The 6,770-nt window shown below is 38.7% G+C and overlaps 1 pseudogene; it reads right to left on the minus strand.

Annotated features, from left to right (window-relative positions):
• Positions 1-2,488: 2,488 nt before the first annotated feature.
• LOC100952726 lies at positions 2,489-3,221 on the minus strand (annotated as a pseudogene).
• Positions 3,222-6,770: the final 3,549 nt, after the last annotated feature.

Here is a 6,770-nt window from a genome sequence, read left to right on the forward strand (position 1 = left end):
TCAGTGTTAAGCTGGTTCTTTGACTTAATTAAATAACCAAGTCAGTCAAAACTTCCAGTCAAATTGCCCCACACAGAGCACAGAGACTAAGAAACATTCAAGGGAAGCTTTACTGTCCTATTCAGTCTTATCACGAAATTTATTTTCGAGGATTCTTATTTTATTTCATCTTCAGAAAGAGTATTAATAACATAACTAAGCATAGAAGAGGATAAAATAGATGCTAAGTGATAGATAGATAGATAGGTAGATAGATAGATACATTTCTAACAAGTCAAACAAGTCCTGAAAGGGGGACTAAACTGTTCTTTCAGGGCACAAATGAAGAAATGAAAGAATGTCTGTCTGCCTGTGGAATTATTTCCATTGAAAAGAACATTTTTTATAAAGTCAGGAAACTTATATTGGGGAAAAATGGAACTATTCTAACTTTCTAAATAGAGAAAATAATTTTTCTTGAATACATGATGCCAGCTTTTCTTTAAGCTACCTAGAAAGAGTGGGCACTGTTTATTTGAAGTCAGGGACCACCCCCAGCCTTCTCCAGACATGGATCTCTGGGGCAGGACTGTGCAAACACAAGGTTCTTGTCGAATGTAATTTTGCATTACCCATTCATGAGTTCAGGCCTTTGTCATTCACATGGACACTTGCGCATTTTTTTATTTAATAGATGAAAAGAACACTAATCTACTTTGTGCTGCAACATTATCTTGCCATACATCAATTAATGCACAAAACACCCCAAAATTCAAACTCCCAAGTGCCCATTGATACATGAGTAGATTAATAAAATGTGATACGGTAAAAAAAAAAAAAAAAAAAAAAATGGTGAACTAAGATCTTTCGTAACAACCTGGATGGAACCGGAGACCATTCTTCTAAGTAAAGTTTTGCAAGAAAGGAAAAACAAACACCACAGATACTCACTATTAAATTGGAACTAATCGATCAACACCAAGGTGCACGTTTGGTAGTAAAATTCAATGGAAAGCAGGCAGGTGGAGTGGGGCAGGGAGGGACGGGTAAGCACATACCTAATGGGTAGAAAGCTCTCTACCTGGGTGAGGGCACACCTGTAATTTTGACTCAAACTGTACACAAAAGCAATTGGGGTAAACAAAACATTTGTACCCCTACAATATTCTGAGAGTTTAAAAAATTAAGACATTTTTTTTAAAACCATATCTTCCCTGGCTTGGCACCTAGAGCTCAACTGACTAAGGCGCCAGCCACGTACACCTAAGGTGGCGGGTTCAAATCCCCAGCCCGGACCCGCCAAACAGCAATGACGGCTGCAACCAAAAAATAGCCGGGCGTTGTGGCGGGCGCCTGTGGTCCCAGCTACTTGGGAGACGGAGGCAGGAGACTCGCTTGAGCCCAGGAGTTGGAGGTTGCTGTGAGCTGTAATGCCACAGCACGCTACCCAGGAGGACAGCTTGAGGCTCTGTCTCAAAAACAAAAAAACAAAAAAAAAAAACCCATATCTTCCCCTCTAGACTTTCCTGTCTATCTCACACTATTCCATGTTCGTGCCGAGAATGGTGCTGGTTCGTTATGAGCTCCTACGTTTAAGGAATAAGCAAATGAGGAACAAGGAAAAACATTCAAATTCATTATGACTGAATAGAAACTTTGAACTGATTTCCCTATTTAACCAGGATCCCATAGCTTTAAATATAAAATTGACACCACCTGGAGGACTCTTTCCTGCCAGTACCAATAGGGTGTTTTGCATGTGTGTATCCTAATTCAAGATTAGTAGGTAGTTGATAAACGAACATATTTGTCTTAATACCGTCTACATGCTTAAAATGAATCTTAATTAGTAAGAAACATTAGAACATTTGCATTTTGTGAATTTCCAAATTAAGAATCTCTACATTTTTTTCTGAAAAACTCTGGCGTTAATTCTGCATGTACGTTCTACCATGAGTGAAACAAAACCACACAGTTGTTAGTTATTTCTAAATATCCAGTTCCCTTTTAAACTCTAAGTTGAGTCAGTTATCAAGAGACTCTGGCACAAAAGTAAATACAAATATTAAACTATGGGTTATAAACATGGCTTAGAGCCAGGGGACCACATTTCTAAGTAAATAGAAAAATAGCTAATGATACTACAGTACTTTTGTGGAAGAAGTTTAAAAATAAAGGGTCAGTTAAGAAAATTATTTTTTGAAAAGATTAATAGCATACTGATTATTTACAAAAGAAAAAAAAATATCTCAACTGAAAAGTAAATGTCCCTGAGAATTGAAGCTGAGCCTTCACGCCTTCAGATCTTCATCCTTTGTCTTGCACGTATTTGCACGGGATAGTAAAAGTACCATTCTGAAGATTAATTATCTCATTGGACTAGTCACTTATTTTCTGGCCATGCTAATTATAATCTTAAACCTATAGTCTTTTAATATTCCCTGAATTTCTGAAGTTTCTCACCGAGTTATTCAAACCAGGCTTGCCCAGCCTCACACGTCTCCTGCCGTCATCACCCCAATAGATTACTACTCCTAATTCTCCTTCTCTCAGAAATACAGTGAAACAGGGGCATGAAAATGTGTCTAAAAATTGCCTCAGAATTTTTTTTTTTCCATTTCAGTTATTTTTATTTGGGCAAGTGTATGTGTGTTCTGTAACTTATTTCACTTGCAAACATAAACAGTAAGGTCTTTTCTCTCCACACAGGCCGATCCCTGGGTCTGGTCACAACATGCCACCACAGGGGGGGCAAATGACAGTCTCATATCTTGTTCCACAGTCCTTCCGAGCAGGAGGCAAAGCTTCAGGAAAAGGACCACCAGGTGGGGTTTCCTCCTCCAGCTGCTTAACCTCTCGCTGCCAGCTTTCCCTCCGTGGCTTCTTCCACTGTTCTCTCTTGGCAAAGTAATCAGGATACATGGCCTTCTCAGAAGGATGCCAGTCATCTAAGCCCCACTTGGAACCCTGTAGCACTCGTATCGCTCATAGGAGGTACCCCAGGAGAGTCAGGAACGATATACGGCTGCGGATGCTGACGATACCGAAATTCTTCCTCTGCCTCCCTCAGCAGCTGGGTGGCCTTCCTCATCTCTGTTTCGTGCCTATGTTCTTCAAACCCGGCTCTCATCAAACAAGCAAAGTACCGGTATTTGTCCCTGTGGATGCACCACGACTCCAGGTGGCGCAGCGCCCGCTTGCAAAGCCCCGACACCTCCTGCTGATGGGTCAGGTAGGCCGGCCGCGGGGACCACCCGGACAGCCTCGGAATTTTAACAGAGACTTTCTAGAAACTGCTTAACATCATTCCAAAATACAAGAAATCTGGGTTCATTTGGAGAGAAAATTGGGGATAGGAAAATATTTTCTTAGCAGTCTTCTTACTTTAACATGAAGATATGCAGAAGCTAAATCCCCCCTTCTGAAGAGAATTTTTTATTCTCTAAAAAATACAAAAAGATAGAAAATGAAAAGACTGTTAAGCATCAGACTAACCAAGAGAAACATAACGGGCAATTTAATTTTCATTCACTTACAAATACACATCTCACAATTAAAAAAAGAAAATTGTCTAAAATACAGAGTGGCTGTAAAGTTTGTGTGCAACTTGAAATAGTGTCCAAGAACTTTATGGCTGCCCTGTATATAATTATATGGGCATTTCTAATAAAATTCAAATAAAAATTGCAATGTAAGTATCAACTGTCCCCTCATCTCCAAAATAAGCCCATTTCTCCAAAAATACCCACTTGAATTAGTGAAAAGTATAGAATTGGCTGAAGATTTCACAGGGACCCGGAGGAGACAGTTTACATCATAGTATACACAATAGTCCCCATCTTTGACTTGTCCCCTCTTACAAGTTCCTGCACCCTCACAGCTCCCATGGCAAAGGAGCCCTGTTTCCTACCTCTCCTCATGTTACACCAGGTCTCCGTAATTTATATCTAACTCCACTCCGATTTCCTAACTATTTACTCAAAATTTCTCAGTTCTTTCACATGCAGTTTCTAGTTACAGACTTGGACATGAAGATCCATATACATCTCCACGCCGTAGGGATCAAGTTAGATTAAATTAACTTTAAGGGTCCTTCTGACTTGAACGTTCCATGATTCCTTGTTACCAAGATGACAGTCATAGAGCAAGAAAAGGGTTTGACAGGTAGGAAAGAACACATCAAGGTTGACAGGCGGCGTCCAAGTTTGAGAGTACATTCATTCCTAAGGCACTTGTGCTACTCAAGAATTGCTCTCTAGCTAATTCAGCTTAATGTTTCCAAGAAATGAAAACTTCACTTAAACTTGTCTAAACTGTAGGGATAAAATGACAGTCTCATATCTTTTTATCGAGTTTTTTAAATGCAAGAAAAATATAGATAATGTCTGCAATCCACACTTGTCCACTCTTCCTAAATTAACAAACAGAATCCATGAACATATAGGTTGAAATTAATAAACAGTAGCTTGTATCTCATAAAGATACCTACAGGGGGAATTCAAACAAATGAGTGCACTGCTGAGTCCATTCATAGTCTATATTTTTTCAAATGCAATTCAAGAGATTTAATACACAAAAATAATTTAAAGTTATAAAAATGAAAGTTTTAAACTTCTTGTAACCAACAAAGGTTGTATAGCTAAAATATTCCTATGTTAAAATGTTAGTGGACCAAGTTTGGAATGTTTGCCTTCAAAGGCAAATTGTTTTTCTCTTCGATGTCTGCTAAACCTTTAGTATTTATGAGATGCTTGGTGACATTCCAGTACTAGTTCTGAGCTGATGCTTCCCTGGCCTGTTACCTAGAACCTTGAAGTTTAAGTCTTGGAATTCTTAAGAGTTTTTCAAGCAACTACACATGTGCTAACAGCAAGACATGGATTATTTGATCAAGAAAACACCTGTAACAATTAAGGATTATATCAAATAGGTAATTGGCATATGTGCATCTTTTTTAAACAAAAATTCTCTTGCAGCCTAATTATAATAAATTGTATAATATAAATCTTTCAAGATAATTTTAAAATATTGGGTATATAAGCATTGAATTGTTCAAAATTAGTTTTTCGTTATCTAGACATTAAAGAGAATAAAATTCTTTTGTTAGAATAATATACATGAGTTTGAAGGTTTGGTTTGCAAAAATAGTTTATTTAATGATAATGTGTTGCAATGAAACCATACATTCAAATAAATGAAGAATAATTTCCGTAGCATATTATACTGATAATTGCACTGTCCTTCAAAAATGTTTCTGATTCAGTTATAACATATCCATTACATAAAACACCACAGCTAAATTACTAGGTAAAATACATACGATAAATTTTTCAATTCAATTTTAATTTTTATATTTACATATTTATTTATTCATGCCTTAAAATTATACAAATTAGCTTCTTCACATTTCAAGTCTTGAAGGCAAATGACTGTATTGATGAGTCCAAACTTCTCTCTGCAGGTACATGGAAAACTGGCCCAAAATGCAGATCTGGAATGGTGCAGCCAAAGGCAAACATGGCCCTGGCAGCAGCACACATTCTATTTATTCTAGAACAACAGCCTTCTTGCTGACAGGGCATGATCCACGAAAGAACATTCCATGCTTAATTTAAGTAGTGCCACGTAGGTTTTCATTCCTGCTTACAATGTATTGAGCATCCACTATATACCAAGCATTTACTAGACTCTGAGGAAACAGAGAGGCAATAAAACACAGTCTCTGACTTCATGGAGTCCACAGTCTAACAGGGAGACAGACACATAGGAAGATAATTAAAATTACTCCACTGTAAGTTTATGTATGGGGAATTCCTGGGGTAGTAATGAAACAACAGAGGAGAAGCTCTAAATTCAAGGGCGATCTTGTGTATAAAATAAGGTGTGTGGGCTGTGACCACTTCATTTATAGGTCCACAGACTTCAAGCTTCAAATTTGCATTCTCTGGGTTTATTTTTGCTTACGAAGGAACTTTACCCGGAGAAAAGTATTGAATGGTCAGAAGAGTGAGAGGAGGAAGGCATCGATGAAGATGGGTAATTTCCAAATGTCTGATGAAAGACCAAAGCAAAGAATTAGGTCCCAACTTCATAGATGATGGAATTTCTGCAGAACCTCAAGAAAGAAAAGAAAAGCAGATTGGCATACAGAGAACGAAAAGCAGAATTAGCAACTATCTATGTTTCCAGGAAAAGCTAACTATGGAAAAATGGTCATTTTAATATCTCAAGCCCCAAAGAAAGATACTATCCTTGTAGAACCCACAAAACTGGTGTGGGGGAGTAGTCTACCTAAGGTGGTCGATAAAGTCAGTATACCACCTAAGTATTGAGGGATGAAACAGTGTTTGTTCCTTGATTCAAACAGTATTTATTTAATTCCATCTGCCTGTGAGCCTCAGAGGGCTTTCCCAGAACCTGCCACTCGCGCTGAGGATTTGTGAAAAAAGAACATAGACTTCCAAGCAGAGAAACAGCATGTGCAAATGGCCAGGGCAAGAAAGAGCTTGAAAGAAATGGAGAAAGGCTAGACAAAGGGCCAGAGGGAAGCACAGTGTGGGATGAAATGTGGGAACAGCAGGCAGCTTTGTGTGTGATCCAGCCAGTCTTCTGGTCTTCACCCTAAAAGCACTGAGAAGATAACATGAGGGTGGGGTTCCCCATGCACAAAGGATGGAGTCAAGTGGGGAAGAGAGAAGAAGTAGGCCAGGGTTGGGGGCTGGTTCTCCCCAGCACAAAATTCAAAGGAGTTGAAAGCAGCAGGGTTTGGCAGATTGAAAGTGAGGAAGCAG

This window comes from Otolemur garnettii, unplaced genomic scaffold (genome assembly GCF_000181295.1).
Source record: "Otolemur garnettii isolate 467f Iridium unplaced genomic scaffold, OtoGar3 scaffold00039, whole genome shotgun sequence".
NCBI classification, from domain to species: domain Eukaryota; kingdom Metazoa; phylum Chordata; class Mammalia; order Primates; family Galagidae; genus Otolemur; species Otolemur garnettii.